The sequence below is a fragment of the Chiloscyllium plagiosum genome, unplaced genomic scaffold (genome assembly GCF_037043375.1).
Source record: "Chiloscyllium plagiosum isolate Xiang-an unplaced genomic scaffold, Cpla_swu_hap1 HiC_scaffold_1, whole genome shotgun sequence".
Taxonomy (NCBI): domain Eukaryota; kingdom Metazoa; phylum Chordata; class Chondrichthyes; order Orectolobiformes; family Hemiscylliidae; genus Chiloscyllium; species Chiloscyllium plagiosum.
This window is the reverse complement of record NW_028270139.1, coordinates 86,191,779-86,214,245: the sequence shown is the minus strand read 5'-3', so window position 1 is coordinate 86,214,245 and position 22,467 is coordinate 86,191,779. Positions and strand designations below refer to the sequence as shown.

The following is a 22,467-nucleotide window of genomic DNA, read 5'->3' as shown; positions in this document are numbered from 1 at the left end:
TGGAGGTGGTGCAAAGACAATAGTTGGTATAAAGACATAGTGTAAAAGACAAAGCAATGGTTAATGGTGGTGAAAGAGATATTAAATGAATCTTAATTAAAGTGTGGAAGAGAATGTGGTATCTCTACTGAGAAAAGAGTAAATGAGACACAAACAACACTTTGAGACTTACTTCAAGGCTGTAAAGTGAATCAGCACAAAACGAGGTGTTCCATCAGCTATGATGTCGAGGTTCCAATGTAGGTCAATGTCAGAGGTCACATGACACCAGTTTATCGTCCAACAGGTTTAGTTGAAATCAAAGCTTTCACAGTGCTGCTCCTTCAAGGTTGCATTGTGCTTTCTTTTTGAAGCATTGCAGTAGAGGCAGGACAGAAATGGGAGCAATGTTGTTTATTATAATGGCAATCAACTGGAAGGTCAGGGATATCTCTAGGGACAGAACGGAAAACCTGTCGATGAACCATAACACAACCTTGCTTTCTGCTTAGGCACTTCGTGATTGGGGGTGGCATGGTGGCTTAGTGGTTAGCACTGCTGCCTCACAGCGCCAGGGACCCGAATTCAATTCCCACCTTGGGCGACTGTCTGTGTGGAGTTTGCACATACTCCCAGTGTCTGTGTGAGTTTCCTCCGGGTGCTCTGGTTTCCTCCCACAGTCTAAAGGTGTGCAGGTCAGGTGAATTGGTCATGCTAAATTGCCCACAGTGTTAGGTGCATTAGTCAGGGGTAAATATAGGGTAGGGGAATGGGTCTGGGTGCATTACTCTTCAGAAGGTGAGTGTGGACTTGTTGGGCCGAAGGGCCTGTTTCCATGCTGTAGGGAATCTAATCTTCAGAACTTGGCTACATGATGTCTGTTCTACATTGTTCTTACATTCACTGTACCCTCACCCTCCCAACAGCCTTGCCTTGTTTGTTCTTTAGAGGTTTTATCTTTAAGACCCTGCATATCGAAATCTGATTGCTTTGAAGTGATGTTAAGCAGTTTCAACATAAGACCTAACTAAAATTTGATTATGCTGAAAATAATGTAAATTGATCATGAATAAGTTTGTTAATTTGTTTATTAACCTTGATTTACTGGCAGTATCAGTTAGAGAATTAATGCATTCCATCATCAGAGGAATCATTTTAACTAATGCAGGATGATCCATCTTCATTCAGGATCCTTCCTTCATACAGAAGACCTAACTGTCTGGTTTGAGCAGAGTTGGTGTAAAGAGCAACAAAGACAGACAGCTCATGCGCTCCTCTTTAACCTTTTAGCGTTTTAGTAGTTGAGCTGTTCCATCATAAATTAATGCTCATCTTTTGGTTGACCGGGAAAAATAAAGTGTCGTCTCGCCATTTTAAGTGGTTTCTTTTGCAAACCTGAAAGTATTATGATGAATCTTAAGATTTTAGTTTCTATTTGTAAAAGTAAATATTGACCTATTATTAGAGATCTTGCGGACATTATATAATTTCAATTCCACACTTTAAATTTACAGCAATACTGCTAGTAAATAACCTCCAACAAGCAGGACTTTTGCCATAATTAGTGGTTGTGGGTGCCTGTCACAGCTATTCTTTTATTTCTTCCATGAAATCTTTGGTTTATCCAAGATTTTCCCTTGCCACTTTTTACATTGACAAAGTATATTTTGTGTTATGGTTAGCTTGCTTTGCTTTTTACATAAGGTTTCACAACATAAGAGCCAGTTAATGTTTATACGTGATTGTATTTGCTTGGCTGTATTAATGAAGCTGATAAACTGCTGTTCAACAACCAAATAAGGAAAATTTAAAAACATTTTTCTGCATCTTAAGGTTAGTGGCACACAATAAGTTATCTTTAATAGGTGTCATCAGCCCTGACTACCTGGCTGAAGTGATCAATTCGTCATGTGTGACCCTAGATAGTTATAAAGTGACTTAACATTGGGAGTATCACAATTTGACCGAATACTGCTTCACTTGACATTCCCACATGCTGTCTTTCCTGGATAGCAACCAATGGCCGAAATCCAGGTTATTTCGTCCCATCCCAAGATGGTGGAACTCAGTTTGTAGCACTATTGTCCTGGCTAAAATCAAGGGACTCACTACAGTTTAGAGCTCAACTTTAGAATCTTTATAGTCAGGTTTTGTACTTGGATGCTGCCTGACCTGCTGTGCTTTTCCAGCAACACATGTTCCACACTGTGCAATACACCTACCTAATGAGGTGTTTGGGAAACCTACAGCAAAGCTCCTGCTATGCCCAGATCAACTGTGTGCTGTCAAGGATCCATTCCAGTTGTTCTGTCCTGCAGGCCTTTTGGATAATGGGATTGGATTCTGTCCATAGTAGACAATCACTACAGTGCATTATATAAGACAATCTATTAATGTATAATTTAAAAGATGCAAAGTCTAGATTTAAAGGACTGGGACTTTGAACTCTTTATCAGTTGCATAATTAGAATGTTTTTTGGAGGTTTTTGGTTCAGAGGTCACTTGATCAATGAAAGTAATTCAAAATCTACATCGTTTTAAAATTTAAAACATTCTCATAGCATTTACATAAAAACAATGATTTTCCTAATTTAAAATTTCAGACAAAGCAAGTGCAAAGAAAACCATCAAGTTGCAGGTCGATAGGATAGTGAAGAAGGTGTTTGTTTGGTATGCTTTCCTTTCTTGATCAGAGTATTGAATACAGGAATTGGGAGGTCATTTTGGGACTGTACAGGACATTAGTTAGGCCACTTTTGGAATATGGTGTGCAGTTCTTGTCTCCTTCCTATTGGAACGATATTGTGAAACTTGTAAAAGATTTACAAGGATGTTGCCAGGGTTGGAGGTTTGAGCTATAGGGAGAGGCTGAATAGCCTGGGGCTGTTTTCCCTGGAGCATCGGAGGCTGAGGGGTGACCTTATAGAGGCTTATTATATGAGGAGCATGGATGGGATAAATAGACAAGGTTTTTTCCCCTGGGGTGGGGCAGTCCAGAACTAGAGGGCATAGGTTTAGGGTGAGAGGGGAAAGATATAAAAGGAAACTTAAGGAACAACTTTTTCACGCAGATGGTGGTATGTGTATTGCATGAGCTGCGAGAGGAAGTGTTGGAGGCTGGTACAATTACAGCATTTAAAAGGCATCTGGATGGGTATTTGAATAAGCAGGGTTTAGAGGGATGTGGACCAAGTGCTGGCAAATGAGACTAGATTAGGTTAGGATAACTTTTAGGCATGGACGAGTTGGACCGAAGGGTCTGTTTCCGTGCTGTAGATATCTATGACTCTAAAGTGCACAAATTCCAAGCTTGCTTTCAGTCTATTTATAACTCCACTACAATCCAATGCTGCATCCATTCGAAGCAGGAACCTAGCTAATGGCTGGTTTGCAGAACTGACTGATTCTGGAGACTATCAATTGTTGAGGCATGTTCTTTCAAAAGAGTGTGACCCAAGAAAAGAAAAGTTGAAATTTGAACTCTTTGGGTTTCCTGAACCAAGTCCATCATTTCCATGATTGTTGCTAGAATGTTTATACAGACGAAGAGGTTCTCCAACCTACTGAAAGTGATGCCAACAATGTGAATCTGAAAGTCCCATCCCTGAACACAGTTCTCATTATTTTTGACTGTGGAATGGTTTCAAGTTTTGAAGAGTGTGGTGCTGGAAAAGTACTGCTGGTCAGGAGCATCTGAGGAGCAGCAGAATTGACATTTCGAGCATAAGGTCTTCATCAGGAATGAGGGAGTGGCCCAAGGGGGCTGAGAGATAAATAGCGGGTGGGGGCGGTGTCGGGGGGAAGCTAGCTGAGGATGTGATGGGTCGATTAACTCCCCCCACCTTATCCCAGATCCAACCTTCCAACTTGGCACTGCTTTCTTGATCAGTCCATCTTCCTTCCCACCTATTCGCTCCACTCTCCTCTCTTATCTATCACCATCTCCCCCAACTGCTTCTACCCATCACATCCTCAGCAACCTTCCCCTATCCCCTCACCTCACCACTCCCCCCAATTTATCTCTCAGCCCCCTTGGGCCACCCCCTCATTCCTGATGAAAAGCTTATGCTCGAAACGTCGATTCTCCTGTTCCTTGGATGCTGCCTGACTGGCTGTGCTTTTCCAGCACAACACTCTTCAACTCTGATATCAGCATCAGCAGTCCTCACTTTCTCCCTGGTTTCAATTTTACACATCCTTGGTTCACAGTAGTAGCAGCACATGTTCAAGTACAGCTGCCTTCAGACTGATCTGACTTTCTGCTGGTAGATGTTCTAAACTAGACCTATGCACTTCAGACGTGATGGGAGAAGGTCAAAACTTCTCAGAGCACTTTGAAGAGGTAGGCACCCTTTTTAGAGAAGAATTACAATCTAATTATACTTGAATCTGATCAGTTCGCATAAGGGCATAGAAATTTGAAATTCATAGGATCTGGCTTGTTTAATTCAGATTTGAATTTCTTCACTTTTTTTGCCAAATGTTCTGAGTTCTTCAATACAAAGCAGTGAAAACTCAGGCAGCGGAATCACTTTATGCCGACATTATCAGATCAGGGTATTTTTAGGGAGGTGCTGTTCTATACCATGGCATTCAATTTACAATGGAGATTTTCTATAATTTCCATTGGGCATTTATTCACCAAAAGTCTGAATGCGAGCCACTTGCCTGGAGCACTGGGTTCACGTGTCCCTTGGTTTGAACAGCATTATGGGTGAGGTTCTCATTTAATTTTACAACTAAGAATCAGTAAAGCTGTGTAGTTAGTGCCCTTGGCTGGTCAATAATTTTTTTTTTAAACTACCAAATATCTAAAACTGTCAAATGCCTGCAATTGTCTGATTGCATTAGTGAGTAGGTTTTGTCAGAAGATCAGACATGGTTCCTGTAAATTTAGTCTCCGCTTGAGCCAGAGGTAATATAATATGGACAATAAAGTGAATATTTTGTCAGTGTTTAATTATATACATGTGTTTATACTGAAAGGACAGTGTTTTTGTTTTTCCGTAGTTTTGGTTGTCAATTGAAATAGTGAACAAATCAATTTTTTAAAATAAATGATTGTTGAGGGATTCAGTTTTTTTTTTGAAAGCAAATAACTTGATACTTATGAGTAGCGTGATCAGCCATGATACTGAATGGTGAAGGAGTTTCAGGGCTGAATGGATGCTCCTCGATTTTAATATTTCATTCCAAGTGGTGTTGACATAACTGCTGATTCTAGCAGTATTGGATGGATTGCAGGTGAATTGGAGCCAACAGCTGGGTACAAATAGAGATTCAGATAACAACAATTAGCTGATTGATCTGTGGACTAATGACCAGCTATTGATGATGACCAGGGTCTTCTGCCTGTCAGCAGCTATGAGATTGATGGCTAAGCAGCTGAGCAACTTTGAGCTGTCAACAAGATAGAGGTTATCAGAGAGTCATTGAGATGTACAGCATGGAAACAGACCCTTCAGTCCAACCCGTCCATGCTGACCAGATATCCCAACCCAATCTAGTCCCACCTGCCAGCATCTGGCCCATATCCCTCCAAACCCTTCCTATTCATATACCCATCCAAATGCCTCTTAAATGTTGCAATTTGTACCAGCCTCCACCACATCCTCTGGCATCTCATTCCATACACATACCACACTCTGCGTGAAAAAGTTGCCCATTAGGTCTCTTTTATATCTTTCCCCTCTCACCCTAAACCTATGCCCCCTAGTTCTGGACTCCCAAACCCCAGGGAAAAGACTTTGTCTATTTATCCTATCCATGCCCCTCATAATTTTGTAAACCTCTATAAAGGTCACCCCTCAGCCTACGACGCTCGATGGAAAACAACCCCAGTCTGTTCAGCCTCTCCCAGTAGCTCAGATCCTCCAACCCTGGCAACATCCTTGTAAATCTTTTCTGAACCCTTTCAAGTTTCACAACATCTTTCCGATAGGAAGGAGACCAGAATTGCATGCAATATTCCAACAGTGGCCTAACCAATGTCCTGTAAAGCCGTAACATGACCTCCCAACTCCTGTACTCAATACTCTGACCAATAAAGGAAAGCATACCAAATGCCTTCTTCACTATCCTATCTACCCGCGAGTCCACTTTCAAGGAGCTATGAACCTGCACTCCAAGGTCTCTTTGTTCAGCAAAACTCCCTAGGACCTTACCATGAAGTGTACAAGTCCTGCTAAGATTTGCTTTCCCAAAATGCAGCACCTCACATTTATCTGAATTAAACTCCATCTGCCACATCTCAGCCCATTGGCCCATATGGTCCAGATCCTGTTGTAATCTGAGGTAACCCTCTTGGCTGTCCACTACACCTCCAATTTTGGTGTCATCTGCAAATTTACTAACTGTATCTCTTATGCTCGCATCCAAATCATGTATGTAAATGACAAAAAGTAGATGACCCAGCACTGATCCTTGTGGCACTCCACTGGTCTCAGGCCTCCAGTCTGAAAAACAACCCTCCACCACCACCCTCTGTCTTTTACCTTTGAGCCAGTTCTGTATCCAAATGGCTAGTTCTCCCTTTATTCCATGAGATCTAACCTGGGTAATCAGTCTCCCATGGGGAACCTTGTCGAATGCCTAACTGAAGTCCATATAGATCACATCTACTGCTCTGCCCTCATCAATCTTCTTTGTTTCTTCTTCAAAAAACTCAATCAAGTTTGTGAGACATGATTTCCCACGCACAAAGCCATGTTGACTATCGCGAATCAGTCCTTGCCTTTGCAAATACATGTACATCCTGTCCTTCAGGATTCCATCCAACAACTTGCCCACCACTGAGGTCAGATTCACCGGTCTATAGTTCCCTGGCTTGTCTTTACTGCCCTTCTTAAACAGTGGCACCACATTTGCCAACCTCAGTCTTTCGGCACCTCACCTGTGACTATCGATGATACAAATAGCTCAGCAAAAGGCCCAGCAATCACTTCTCTAGCTTCCCACAGAGTTCTCGTGTACACCTGATCAGGTCCTGGGGATTTATCCACTTTAACTGTTTCAAGACATCCAGCACTTCTCCCTCTGTAATCTGGACATTTTGCAAGATGTCACCATCTATTTCCCTACAGTCTATATCTTCCATATCCTTTTCTACAGTAAATACTCCAAAAGTTCAGGAGATGTCTCTGAAGAAAACCAGTTTTTTTCCTTCTGTTGCTGTAAGATGTGATTTTATTAATGAAGAAATCAGAAGCCTTTAGAAGTTTGAACCTTGCAAAGCAGTGGAATTATCTGGGAAAGAAGATCAACAAAGCAGCATTCTGATCAACTCAAGAATCCTCTCAGCAGATCCTGTGAACAAGTGCTTTGAACCACACTCTCAGTTTTTCTCTTCACCTATTAACACTGATTTCTTTCTTTCTGTCCTGTTTGTAAATGTGTGTAAGGTGTGTATAAGGGGGTTAAATTCTTTATTATAGCCGAGAATGTGGTATTGGAAAAACACAGCAGGTCAGGCATTATCCGAAGAGGCAAAAGCCCTTAGCGTCAACTCTCCTGCTCTTGGGCTGCTGCCTGACTTGCCATGCTTTTCCAACACCACACTCATGACTCTAATCTCCAGCATCTGCAGTCTTCACTTTCACCGAGTTAAATTCTTTACTAGCAGAGTTGTATGCTGATGGTCCATAATTGCTTACCTGTAGCTAATATCTGTGTTTGTAATAAATTGTCATTCTGGTTAAGTACAGAAATCTGATCTGTGCTTTCTGTCAATCTAGGTCTAAGAGACTTTTAAACACTCTTGAACTTTTGCACTGACTCTGGGAATGGTGGGGCTTGATTTCCACCATGCTATCTCTGGGAGGAGTAACAAAGATAAGCAGTAAATTGGATTGATCAAAAATAATAGCTTTTAAAATTACCATGAGCCTCTCTGTTCAGATTAATTTGAATGGCTGACTGGGCAGAAAACTAAAAAAATACTTTGAATGTTCTACATGAATGGTTGAAAAATGGAAGCACACTATTTGCCTTCTATTAACATGGAATGTGGAAGTACTACTCTATTCCTGTGGCAGAGTCCATAATTCTAATGTTATGCTGTGTTGAAGAATAATGCTAGAGCTTCAGAATTATGCACAACCAAGTTTAATTATGTGCAATAACAATGATGATAGACAGATTTCTAATTAGTAATGGGTTGAAGGGCGATGGAGAATGGGCAGCAAAATAGAGTTGAGGCCGAGATGAGATGAGGCACGCTCGTATTACATCGCAGAGCCAAGGGGCTGAATTGCCTGCTCCTGCTCCAATTCCTAATTTTGTTTTGGTTTTATAAGTATTTTTATTGCACATCTATTGAACACTTACTGTACTAGAATGGAGTTACTAACAACACTTGATAAAATCTGTTACAAAATTCTAAGCTAGTTTAAATCAAATAGTGTACAGAGGACAACTATTTTTCCATTACGCAATACAGATGGAAACAACAGAGAAGCTGAAAGAGGTTTTAATGTTTGTTTTCAGAATTAAAGATCAATTATTTGTAGTCCTCAAGCCAAATAAAGAATTCAAACATAAATATCGATTGTTACATAGTTGTGTACTTTTTGTATAAACGTAAATATTTTACATAAATTAGCAACAATGCCACCTACATGTTAAGAAGCCCTGTCATGTGTATTGTTCATAGTTAGTGGTGATACAATAAGTTGCAGATAAAATGATGTGAGATTAGCTGAAGTAGTGTATGCTGATCACCCAACTGACATTAGTCATTATTGTTTTACACTTGTGGAGAGATACATTAAATTGGTCAGTATCTGTAAATATACTGGTCAGCTAAAGTTTCAGGAGTAAGCTCATTATCTCAGCTGGACAAAATGATTTTAAAAAGGGTGGAGAGTGAGGAAAGCACTCCGCTCCTGAGTTATACAGTGAGTAGAATGGCTCCATGCAGAGAAAAAGAAAAGGTGGAGCCCACTGATGGTGAACCTTACTTGACTCGGTTTTATACAGGGCTAAAAACCAAGGTGTAATCCGAACTGCTGCCCATGAGGGAACCCGGACAGATCCTGCGTCCATTTCAGAAATTTGATTTTTTTTTTATTTTTATTTTTGTGATTTTATTCTGCTCTGTATTCCCAGTGTACTGGATCAGGGTTTAACAACATAAGAACTAGGAGCAGTAGACAATTCAGCCCCTTGACCTTACTCCACACCTTAAAATGATCATGGCTGATCTCACCTCAACCTCAACACCATGTTGCTGGTTGCTGCACACAACCCTTTAATCCAATAATAAGTAATAATCTGTCTACTTCCTCCTCAAGTTTATTCAGTGTCCTGGCTTTGACTGTGCTCTGGGGGAATTAATTCCACAGATCCAAGAGAACTAATTTCTCCTTTATTTTAAACCTCCTTACCCTTAGTCTTAAACCATGACTACTACTTCCAGATTACCCCACAACTGGGGGGATAAAACACTTCCCTAATTTTATACTCTATTTCATCAGGAATAAATTCTAAAATTCCATTTGCCCTCCTTATTACCTACTGTACTAGTATACTGATACTGTACCTGCATGTGGAAATGCTACCTGCACTGAAGCACTTTGAAAGTTTTCTCCACTTAGATAACAAATTACCTTTTGTATTCTTCTGATCAAAGTAAGACCATTAGACAAGAGCAGACTGGTCCTTCATGTTTCAAAGTTTGCAGATGATACATAGATGGAGGTACGGGTAGTGTTGAGGAAGCAGGGAGGCTGATGAAGGACTTGGACAGGCTAGAAGAGTGGCCAAAAAAGTGGGAGATGGAAAACAATGCAGGAAAGTGTGAGGTTATGCACTTTGGTAGGAAGAATAGAGGCATTGACTAATTTCTAAATGGGGAAAAGCTTCAGAAATCTGAACCACAAAAGGACTTTGAATTCCTAGATCAGGATCTACTGAGGGTAGCACAGGTTCAGTTGGCAGTTAGGAAAGCAAATGCAATGTTCGTGTTCATTTTGAGAGGGCTAGAATACAAGAGCAGAAATGTACTGCCGAGGCTATGTACGGCTCTGGTCAGCCTGCATTTGGCATATTGTGAGCAGTTTTGGACCGTGTGTAAGAATGTGTTGGCCATGGAGGGAGTTCAGAAGAGCTTTACAAGAATGATCCTGGGATGAAGGCTTACCAAATGAGAATGCTCCTCTGTACTCGATCGGGTTTAGAAGGATGAGGGGGAGATCTGATTGAAACCTGCAGAATACTGGGAGTCCTAAATAGAGTGGATTATGGAGAAGATGTTTCCACAATTAGGAGAGACTTGGACCCCAGGCGACAGGCTCACCGGGAAGGGATGAGCTTTTAGAATAGAGATGAGAAATTTCTTTAGCCAGAGAGTGGTTGATCTGAGGAACTCGTTGCCACAGAAGGCCAATCCATTGAGTGTATTAAAGGCAGTGATAGGTTCTTAAATAATAAGGGGAACAAGGGTTACAGGAAGAAGATAGGAAATTGGAGTTGAGAAACGTATCAGCCGTGATCGAATGGTGGAGCAGATTTGATGGGTCACTTGGCCTAATTCTGCTCCTATATCTTACGGTCTTGTATTCCTATGGATGCATGCACCTATAGGACTTAAGAGACAGAAGGGATTGCAGGCACTGGTTAGTTGTGCTATTCCGTGCCTTGTTAATGTGACCATTGCAGTGGGATATCGAGCGTAATTTATGCAAGTATTGGAATATAGATGTCTCTGCATGCCCACATGAGCAGTCCTGCTTTTCTCCTGCCAGGACAAGAGTCCTTTTGTCAGAAAAGGCTGAAGGCATGAGCATCCGGCATCCAATCACTTGTACTATGACTTGGAGCCCTGTTATGGGCTGTTTTCTGTCACTACCTCATGGGGATGAATGAGTAAGGCACAATGGAGGGCACAACTGTTAAGGTTGGTGCACATGGAGGGGAAGCTTTTCTTCACTTCTGAGATGTGAGCATTGCTGGCACAGCCAACATTTATTGTCCATCCCTAGTTGGCCTTGAGAAGGTGGTGGTGAGCTACCTTCTTGAACTGCTGCATGTCATAAGAGAGGTAGATCCAGGACTTTGACCCAGTGATAGTGAAGGGAATGGCGATACATTCCTGTGTCAGGATAATGAGTGACTTGAAGGAATCTTGGGTGTGTTCCCATATGTCTGCTGCCCTTGTCCTTCTAGATGCAAGTGATTGTGGTTTTGGAATATGCTTGCTGAGTGTCTAGAATCAAGGAAAACCCTAAAGCTTTCCATAGGTATGTCAGGAATGAAAGCATTCTGGATTAGAGTGGTGCTGGCAGCATCCGAGGAGCAGGAAAATCAACATTTCAGGCAAAAGCCCTTCATCAGGAATAGAGGCAGGGTGCCTGCAATGTGGAGAGATAGATGAGAGGAGGGTGGGGGTGGGGAGAAAGTAGCATAGGATACAATAGGTTAAAGGGGGTGGGGATGGAGGTGATAGGTCAGAGAGGAGGGTAGGGGAGGATAGCAAAGAGTACAATGGGTGAATGGGGGTGGGGATGAAGTTGATAGGTCAGAGAGCAGGGTGGAGTGGTAGGTGGAAAGGAAGATAGGTAGTAGGGCAAGTCATGGGGACAGTGCTGAGCTGGAAGATTGGAACTGGGGTGAAGTGGGGAAAGGGGAAATGAAACTGGTGAAGTCCACATTGATGCCCTGGGGTTGAAGTGTTCCGAGGCAGAAGATGAGGCGTTCTTCCTCCAGGCATCGGGTGGTGAGGGAGCGGCGGCGAAGAAGGCCCAGGACCTCCATGTCCTCGGCTGAGTGGGAGGGGGAGTTGAAATGTTGGGCCACAGGGCGGTGTGGTTGATTGGTGCGGGTGTCCCAGAGATGTTCGCTAAAGCGCTCCGCTACGAGGCATCCAGTCTCCCCAGTGAAAGAATGACTAGAGTAAGAGTAGGGCCAGTCAAGGAGAATAGTGGGAAGTTGTGCATGGAGTTCAAAGAAATAGAGGCGCTAAATGAATATTTTTCATCAGTATTCACACAGGAAAAAGACAATGTTTTCAAGGAGAATACTGATATATAGGCTACAGGCTAGAAGGGATTAAGATGATCAGAGGATTAGATTGGGTGGACAGTGAGAACATTTTTTCCTCGGATGGTGATGGCTAGCACGAGGGGAGATACCTTTAAATTGAGAGGTGATAGATATGGGACAGGTGTCAGAGATAAGTTCTTCACTCGGAGAGGGTTAGGGGTGTGGAACGGTCTGCCTGTAACAGTAGTAGACTCGCCAATTTTTAAGGACATTTAACTGGTCATTGGATAAACATATGAATGATAATGGAATAGTGTAGGATAAATGGGCTTCAGATTGGTTTCACAGGTCGGTGTAACATCAAGGGCCGAACGGTGTGTCCTGCTCTGTTATGTTCTATGTCGTTCAGTGCATCTCGTAACTATTATGCACTGCTGCTACTGAGCATCAGTGATAGAGTCATTGAGACGTACAGCATGAAAACAGAACCTTTGGCCCAACCTGTCCATGCCGACCAGATATCCTAACCCAATCTAGTCCCACCTGCCAGCACCCGGCCCATATCCCTCAAAACCCTTCCTATTCATATACCCATCCAAATGCCTCTTAAATGTTGCAATTGTACCAGTCTCCACCACATCCTTTGGCAGCTCATTCCATACACGTACAACCCTCTACGTGAAAAAGTTGCCTCTTGGGTCTCTTTTATATCTTTCCCCCTCACCCTAAACTTATGCCCTCTAGTTCTGGACTGCCTGACCCCAAGGAAAAGACTTTGTCTATTTATCCTATCCATACCCCTCATAATTTTGTAAACCTCTATAAAGGTCACCCTTTGGGGAAAACAACCAGGTCACCCTCCAGGGAAAACAACCCCAGCCTGTTCAGCGTCTCCCTGTAGCTCAGATCCTCAAACCCTGGCAACATCCTTGTAAATCTTTTCTGAACCCTTTCAAGTTTCACAACATCTTTCCAATAGGAAGGAGACCAGAATTGCATGCAATATTCCAACAGTGGCCTAACCAATGTCCTGTACATGACCTCCCAACTCCTGTACTCAATACTCTGACCAATAAAAGAAAGCATACCAAACGCCTTCTTCACTATCCTATCTACCTGCGAGTCCACTTTCAAGGAGCTATGAACCTGCACTCCAAGGTCTCTTTGTTCAGCAACACTCTGTAGAACCTCACCATTAAGTGTCTTAGTCCTGCTAAGATTTGCTTTCCCAAAATGCAGCACCTCTCATTTATCTGAATTAAACTCCATCTGCCACTTCTCAGCCCATTGGCCCATCTGGTCCAGATCCTGTTGTAATCTGAGGTAACCCTCTTGGCTGTCCACTACACCTCCAATTTTGGTGTCATCTGCAAACTCACTAACTTGTGATGGTGTTCCAGGGGAGTGATGAGGCAGCACAGAGGTCATGCAGGGTTAGTGGTATGGGAGGATGGGGGGGAGGAATGAGAGTGGTTGAGGTAAGGTGTTTGATACAACAGAAGAGCCGTCAGAACATGAGCCTTGGTGTGAGCTGGGTGCAGTGGCACAAGAAAGGGAGGGGGAGTGTGGAAAATTTCAAGGAATGCTGGTCCCTAAAGAGTTAAATCTTGCTCCTAGTCTGTTCTTGCTCCCTGTGAAACACCGGTTTTGCATATACAAAGAAATTCTTGCGCAAGCGAAACTGCCTTTTGTCTAATAGCAGACGTACTGGTGCCACCCGAGTTGTGTACCATGAAAGGTCCCTAGGGTAGGAACCACCTGCTATTGGACAACTCAGGGAAGGAGATTTGATTGGCCTTTATCATGCTCTGCCCATTGGCTTCGAGCCCGTTAACGTGTGTTGATGATTGATGAATAGCTGTGCAAATTAAGGAATGCTGAAAGCACAAGAGCATTTGATTGGATGTATCACTGTACAACTGCTCGATTGTTTCAGGGGAATAGCTAGTATCAGGGGTCGAGCTGTTCCCCTTGTGTACAAGTTAATTAAAGTATGTATGCTGCATGTATGTGGAGTCTGAGTGTTTAGCCTTATTGGCGACATCAGTAGTAGAGAGCAGAGTATTGCGTTTACCCTGGTGGAAGCAGGGAAGGTCATTTGAGTGTCTCTCTGAACTGCTGCCTAGTTCTCCTACCCCTGGAGATGGCACTGACTTTGGTGGTGATCTCTGACCCAGCTGGTACAATATGGTGGTGTGGCCTCCTCTGCTGGTCCACTGGGCAGAGGACTCCTCTTCAGCACCTTGTCCACAAAGACCTCCAGGTCCCTCTCAGAGAAGAGTATGATGGCAACCTCTGTTTCTCGATCATCTCTCCTTGCTCCTTCCACAGCCAAGGAGCACTGATTCCAGATGGCACCATCCTGCAGATGGGCAGGGTGGGGCTTTGGAAGGTGACATGGCTGCAAGGGATGCTGGTCTTGGACATCTCTGCCATGCGGCGAGTTGGCTGGGAACATTAGGTAGTGGGATTGGGCAGAGATTTAACTTGATTTTCCCATAAGAGCACAGGCTGTGATAAGTCGGGTAAAATGTAGCAAGAAAACGCATTTGACCTTATGCCACAGAATGTGGCACGTCTCAGAATTATCCAAGCAGCTGCAAGATTGACCCTGTGGTTTAGTTTCATTTCATTTTATTCTATATGGTCCAGAGAAAGCTGGAGGTTTTGTTTTTAATGAATGCATCTGAATGGGGTTTTGTATTTTTTAAGTGGAAGTGAACATTGCTGTGAGAGCTTCTGTGCTTTCAGTATTCCTTAATTTGTGCAGATATTCACCAATCACCAACGCGTTTTAGAGGGCTGTAGGCCAATGGGGAGGGCATGACAAAGGCCAATCAAATCCCTTCCTTGAGTTGTCCAATTGCAGGTGGCTCCTGCCCTAGAGACTTTTCGTGGCGCACAACTGGGGTGGCACCAATATGTCTACTATTAGACAAAAGGCAGTTTCGCTTGCGCAAGAATTTCTTGGACAAGTGTCATGAAAGTTGCTGGAAAACAAACATTGTTTCTTCTTAAAAGCAAAATCATTCAACCAGCATCACAACTCATAGAAGTTGTGAAAGTTCATCAACAACTTAAAAGTGAGGTATCAGTCTTTTGATACTAAAACGTGAAAGTCCTAAATGTTGGAGGCAAAAATGCAAAATTGAGTTAATGGTTCAAGTTATTATTGTCAGAGTTTGCTAAAGCGAGGAACACTGTAAACAGTGAAGATAATAACAGACTGCAGGAGGTTCTGCACAGCCTTCCAGACTCGATTCGAGACAGAGAGGTCTGCAGCACCAAGGAAGACATGTTGGTCTCTCGAGTTGGCACTGGGCTATGTACAGTTAGAAATAGTTGAATTGGACAGATTTTGAAAATGTGGCTGTTCATACTTGAGAATGGTGTAATTTATTTTCAGTGGATTTGAATGCATTTCATTTTTCTTCCCTTGTACGCACTTCACTGTAAACCTCACAAGTAGATCGTTACCATAGTAATTTAAAAAAAATATTCTTTTGTGGGGTATGGGTGTCACTGGCATTTATTGCCCATCCCTAGTTGCCCTTGAGAAGGAGGTGATAAGCTGTCTTCTTGAACTGCTGCAGTCCACCTGCTGTGGGTTGACCCACAATGCCCTGAGGGAGAGAATTCCAGGATTTTGACCCAGCGACAGTGAAGCAACAGTGAAATGTTTCCATGTCAGGATGATGAGTGGCTTGAAAGGAGACTTGAAGGTGGTAGTGTTCCCATTATAACTGCTGCCCTTGTCCTTCTAGGTGGAAGTGTTCATGGATTTAGAAGATGCTGTCTCAGATTTTAGTGAATTTTGGCAGTGCATTTTGTAGATAGTACATTGCTGCTTTTGAGTGTCGATGATGAAGGGAGTGGATGTAGTGGTAACCAAGCGGCTGCTTTATGCTGTATGGTGTCAATCTTCTTGAATGTTGTTGAGCTGCACCCAATGCAGGCAAGTGGGGGGAGTATTACATCACACTCTTGACTGTGCCTTGTAGAGTCAGGAAGTGAGTTGCTCACCACGGTATTCCTAGCCTCTGACCTGCTTTTGCAGCCACTGTGTTTATGTGGCAAGTCCAGTTGAGTTTCTGGTCAATTATAACTTGCAGGATGTTGATAATGGAGGTTGGGGATGTTCAGTGATGGTAACATCACTGAATGTCAAGGGGCAGTTATTAAATTGTCTCTTCTTGATGCTGGTCATAGCCTGGCATTTGTGTAGTAAGAATGTTACTTTCTACTTCTCAGTCCAGGCTTGGATATTCTCTAGATCTTGTTGAATTTGAACATGGACTATTTTCAATATCTGAGGAGTTGTGAATGGTCCTGAACATTGTGCAATCATCAGCGAACTTCCCCACATCTGACCTTATGGTGGAGAGAAGGGCATTGATAAAGCAGCTGAAGATGGTGACCCCAGGATAGTACCCTGAGGAACTCCTACAGAGAAGTCCTGAAACTGAGAGGACAGACCTCCAACAACTGCATCCATCTTCCTATGTGTCAGGTAAGACTCCAACCACTGGAGAGTTTGCCCCTGATACCCACTGATTCCAGGTTTGCTTGAGCGCCTTGATGCCACAATTGGTCAAATGTGGCCTGGATATCAAGGGCTGTCATTCCCCTCTGGAATTCAGCTGTTTTGTCCGTGTTTGAACCAAGGCTGTATTGAGGTCAAGTGTTGAATGGTCCTGGCAGAACCCAAACTGGGCGTCGCTGTGCAGGTGCTGCTTGATAGCACTGTTGATGACACCTTCCATCACTTTACTGATGATCAAGGGTAGACTGATAGGGCAGTAATTGGCCAGGTTTGGCTTGGGGAGCAGCAGGTTCCGGAGCACAGGACTTCAAGACTATTGCCGGAATTGCAGTATCCATTATCTCCAACCATTTCTTAATATCACGGAGAGTGAATCAAATTGGCTGAAGGCTGGTATCTGTAATGCTGGGGGGGCCACTGGAGGAGGCCGAGATATATTATCCACTCGACACTTCTGGCTGAAGATTACTGCGAAAGCTTCAGCCTTGTAGAGTCATGGAGATTCCTACATTACAGAGGCAGGCCCTTTGGCCCAAACTGGTCCAAGCCAACCAAATTTCCATTAATGCTAACCCGATTTCCCTGCACTGGGCCTCTATCCTTCCAAACCTTCCCTATCCGTGTATTTTTTTCAAATGCCTTTTAAATGTTGTGAATGTACCCATCTCAACCACTTCTATTGGCAGCTCATTCCACATGTATACCTCCCTCTGTGTAAAAAAAAAAGTTGCCCCTCAGGTTCCCTCTTATTTTTTTCCACTGTAACCTTCGACTGATGCTGTCTCGTCCACAATTCCCCAACACTGGGAAAAAGACTGAGTGGATTCACCCTACTCATGTCTCTCATGTTCTTATGCACTTCTGTAAAATCCCTCCTCAGTCTCCTATGCTCTAAAGAAAAAAGTCCTATCTTGTCCAGGCCCTTGAGTTCTGGCAACATCCTTGTAAATTTCTTCTGCACTCCTTCCAGTATAATGACATCCTTGCAATAGCAAGGTGACCAAAATTGAACACCATACTCCAAGTGTGACCTCAATAACATCCTGTACAACTCCAACCTAACTTCCCAATTTCTATACTCAGTGCCCTGACTGATGAAGGTCAGTGTGCCAAAAGCCATCTTTACTGCCCTGTCTAGCTGTGACTCCACTTTCAGAAAACTGTTCACCTGAACTCCAAGGTCCCTCTGTTCCACTACACTCCTTAAGGCCCTGTCATTCACCATGAAACTCCTGCCTTGATTTGACTTTCCAAAATGCAACAACTCACACTTATCTTTAATAAACTCCATTTGCCATTTCTCGGCCCACTTCCCCAGCTGATCAAAGTCCTGCTGCAATTTCTGATAAACTTCCTCACTGTCTATGATACCACCTATTTTGGTGTCATCTGCAAACTTACTAATCATGCCTTGTACATTCTCATTCAAATCATTTGATATAGATAACAAACAGCAATGGGCCCAGCAACGATTCCGAGGCACTCCATTAGCCATAGGCTTCCAGTCTGACGAGCATCCTTCCACTATTACCCTCTGTTTCCTAACATCAAGCCAATTTTGTATCCAATTTGTTAGCTCCACCTAGATGCTATGTGATCTAACCATCCAGAGCAGCCTACCATGTGGAACCTAGTCAAAGGCTTAACTGAAATCCCTATAGACTACCTTGACCATCCTGCCCTCATCAAACTTCCTGGCCACTTCATCAACGAACACTAACAAATCAGTGAGGCATGAGCGCCCATGTACAAAGCCATGCTGATGATTCGAAATGAAACCCTGTGTTTCGAAATGCATGTTTGTCTTATCCCTCAGAATCTTCTAAAGTAACTTACCCAACACAGGCTTACTGGTCTATAGTTTCCAGGTTTTTCTTTGCAGCTCTCCTTGAATAACATTCACTATCCACTAGTCTTCCAGGACCTTACCTGTGGCTAACGATGATGCAAAAATATCAGCCAGGGCCCCCGCAATTTCTTCTCTAGCCCCTTGCAGTGTCCCTGGATATATCTGGTCATTACAAGGAGATTTTTCTACTTTCATACATTCTAATACATCCAACACCACCTCTACAGTCCCTATGATATTGCTGCTAACTTCTCCAAGTTCCCAAGTCGAGAAATATTCATTGAGGACCTGCCCATCTCCTGTGTTCCAACACATATATGTCCATTTTTGGTCCTTGAGGGATTCTATTCTCTCTTTATTCTTTTTCCTTTAATATATTTAAAGAACATCTTTGGATTCACTCTAATCCAAAGCTGTCTCGTGACCCCTTTTCACCCTCCTGATTTGCTTCTTCAGTAAACTCCTCTATTCCCTCTATACATCCAGGGATTTTCTTGATCCCAGCTGCCTCTATCTGAGGCATGCCTCCTTTTTACTGGTCAAAGCCTCAATATCTCTTATCATCCAGGGTTCCCTATTCCTGCCAACTTTGCTCTTCACTCGCACAGGAACATGAACTCTACCTATCTCCCTTTTAAAGGCCTTCTGCTTGCCAGAGGTCCCTTTGCCTGCAAACAAATTACTCCAATCAATCCCTGCAAGCGCCTGTCTTATTCTTTCAAAATTCCATGAAAGACGATTGATGAGGGGAGAGGGGTAGATGTGATCTATATGGACTTCAGTAAGGCATTTGACAAGGTTCCCCATGGGAGACTGGTCAGCAAGGTTGGATCTCATGGAATACAGGGAGAACTAGCCATGTAGATACAGAACTGGCTCAAAGGTAGTAGACAGGTGGTGGTGGTGGAGGGTTGTTTCAGACTGGAGGCCTGTGACCAGTGGAGTGCCACAAGGATCAGTGCTGGGCCCATTACTTTCTGTCAATTATACAAATGATTTGGATGTGAACATAGGAGGTATAATTAGTAAGTTTGCAGATGACACCAAAATTGGAGGTGTAGTGGACAATGACGAAGGTTCCCTCAGATTACAACAGGATCTTGCTCAGATGGGCCAATGGGCTGTGGAGTGGCAGATGGAGTTTAATTTAGATAAATGTGAGGTGCTGCATTTTCAGAATCCAAATCTTAGCAGGACTTATACACTTAATGGTAAAGTCCTAGGCAGTGTTGCTGAACAAAGAGAGCTTGGAGTGCAGGTTCATAGCTCCTTGAAAGTGGAGTCGCAGGTAGATAGGATAGTGAAGAAGGTATTTGGTACGCTTTCCTTTACCGGTAGGGGATAGAGTAGAGGAGTTGGGAGATCATGTTGCGGCTGTACAGGACATTATTTAGACCACTGTTGGAATATTGTATGCAATTCTGGTCTCCTTCCCATCGGATAGATGTTGTGAAACTTGAAAGGGTTCAGAAAAGATTTACAAGGATGTTGCTGGGTTTGGAGGATTTGAGCTATGGGGAGAGATTGAACAGGCTGGGGCTGTTTTTCCTGGTGTGTCTGAGGCTGAGGGGTGACCTTTATAAAGGTTTACAAAATTATGAGGGGTATGGATAGGATAAATAGGCAAAGTCTTTTCCCTGGGGTTGGGGAGTCCAGAACTAGAGGACATAAATTTAGAGTGAGAGGGGAAAGATATAAAAGAGACCTAAGGGACAACCTTTTCACACAGAGAGTGGTACGTGTATGGAATGAGCTGCCAGAGGAAGTGGTGGAGGCTAGCATAATTGTAACATTTAAGAGGCATCTGGATGGGTATATGAATAGGAAGGTTTGGAGGGATATGGGCCGTGTGCTGGCAGGTGAGACTAGATTGGGTTGGGCTACCTGGACGGGTTGAACCGAAGGGTCTGTTTCCATGTATACATCTCTATGACTATGACTCTAAAGTTCGCCTTGCCCCAATTTAGAACATGAAACTGGGGACCAGTTTTGTCCCTCTCCATAACTATTTTCAAGTTAATAAAACTATGGTTACCGGTCCTAAAGTGCTCCCTCACTGTCACCTCCATCACCTGTCCAGCCCTATTTCCCAAGAGTAAGTCGATATTTGCCCCTTCCTGAGTGGGATCCTCTATATACTGCTTGAGGAAACTTGCCTGAATGCACTTAACAAATTCCACCCTAACTAAGCCCTTAATGCTCTGGCAGTCCCAGTGTATGTTACGAAAATTAAAATCCCCTACTATGACAAAACTATTGCTGCTCTAAGCCTCCACAATCTCCCTGCATATTTGTTCCTTTAATTCCCATTGATTATTTGGGGACCTGTAGTACAACACTATAACATCACTATCCCCTTCTATTTTCTTAGCTCCACCCACAAAGCTTCACGGGATGATTCTTCAGTTATTTCATCTCTGATTACTGCTGTGATTGTCGCTTTAATCAAAAATGCAGCTCCCCTCCTTTCCACCACCTCTGTTGTGCCTAAAACACCTGTATCCTGGTACATGAAGCTGCCAGTCCTGTCCCTCCCTTAGCCATCTTTTGCACTGATGAGCTGAGCTCCTCCATCATTAAGGATCGGAATATTTGTGGAGCCACATTCTCCCAGTGATTTGTTTAATTGTACACCACCATTCACGACTGGCATAGCTGGAGTACGGAGATCAGATCTGATTTGTTGGTTATGGAATCGCTTGCTGGTGATGCTGTTTGTTATGCAAGTAGTCTTGTTGGAACTTCACCTCATTTTCAGATGTGCCTGGTGCTACTCCTGCATGCCCTCCTGCACTCTCCATTGAATTAGGATTGGTCCCCTGGCTTGATGGTAATGGTTGAGTGGGGGATATGTCAAGTCATGAGGTTACAGATTGTGCTGGAGTACAATTCAGCTGCTGTTGAAAGTCCACGGCACCTCATGGATGCCCAGTACTGAGTTGCTAGATCTGTTCAAAGTCTGTTCCAATTTGTACTGTGGTAGTGTCACCCAACCTGATGGAATTTAATCTCCATGTGATGGTGGGAATTCGTTTCCACATGGACTGTGCAGTTGTCGCTGTTACTGGTACTGTGATGGACAGATGCATCAGCAGCCTGGAGATGATAAGGATGAGGTTAAGTATGTCTTTCCCTCTTGTTGGTTCCCTCACCAGCTGCTGCAGACCCAGTCTAGTAGCTGTATACTTTAGGACCTGACCAGCTTAATCAGTAGAAATGCTGCTAAACCACTCTTAGTGGTGGACATTGAAATCTCCCACCCAGAGTACACTTTGTGCCCTTGCCGTCCTCAGTGCTGCTTCCAATTGTTGTTCAACGTGAAATTAAATGTGACGTTTATAAGTGATTGATTCAGCTGAAAAAAGTTGGTTTTCCTTGGAATTGTTTATCTCATTGAACTGTGCCATGTTACTGAGAAGGTTAGGAGCCACTGCAATAGATTCTTGATGAACAAGGGAGTCAAAGGTTATTGGGGTTAAGTGGGAATGTGTAATTGATGCCACAATCAGATCAGCCATATAATAGAATGGCGGGGCAGGACCGAGGAACTAAATGGCTTACTCCTGTCCTTAATCCATTTGTTCATATACCTGTATATAATAACTAGAAATGCCACCAACAGCATGGGTTCAATTCCTGCACTGGCTGAGGTTCCCATGAATGACTCCCCTACGTGATCTCTCTTCTTGCCTGTGTCATATTGACCTTCAGTTTAAACCACCATCAGACATCTTTCTAATGAGAGAGCAGTCTTATGACCAGGTAGGACCATGGCAACTTTACCTTTACTAGAAATTAATTGTCAATTCATGAAGAATTTCATCTTGGCACTTAGTGGAGGTTAATTTGCTGATTGGTAACTGAATTCATATATAGGATTTATGAATGTCTGATTTGCATTCAAAGCACAGGTGAAGAAATAGGTGATCAAGGTTGCAGTGTAAATTAGACAATCTGCAAAAATAATTCAACTTTTACTGTCCTTTTTCTGGTAAAGGTCATTTTTCTAATTTAAATTAGTGATAGTTTTTTGCTGCAATACTAATGGTACTTTGTGACTCTGCACTAACAGTTTATTGATGACCATTTCCATGCAGTTCACATTAGCTGTTGTTGC

The 22,467-nt window shown here is 43.1% G+C and overlaps 1 protein-coding gene across 4 annotated transcripts in view; it reads left to right on the top strand.

Annotated features, from left to right (window-relative positions):
- fam149a (family with sequence similarity 149 member A) overlaps positions 1 to 22,467 on the top strand; it is a 115,424-nt gene that overhangs the window by 27,468 nt on the left and 65,489 nt on the right. The gene's annotated exons all lie outside the window — the stretch shown is intronic.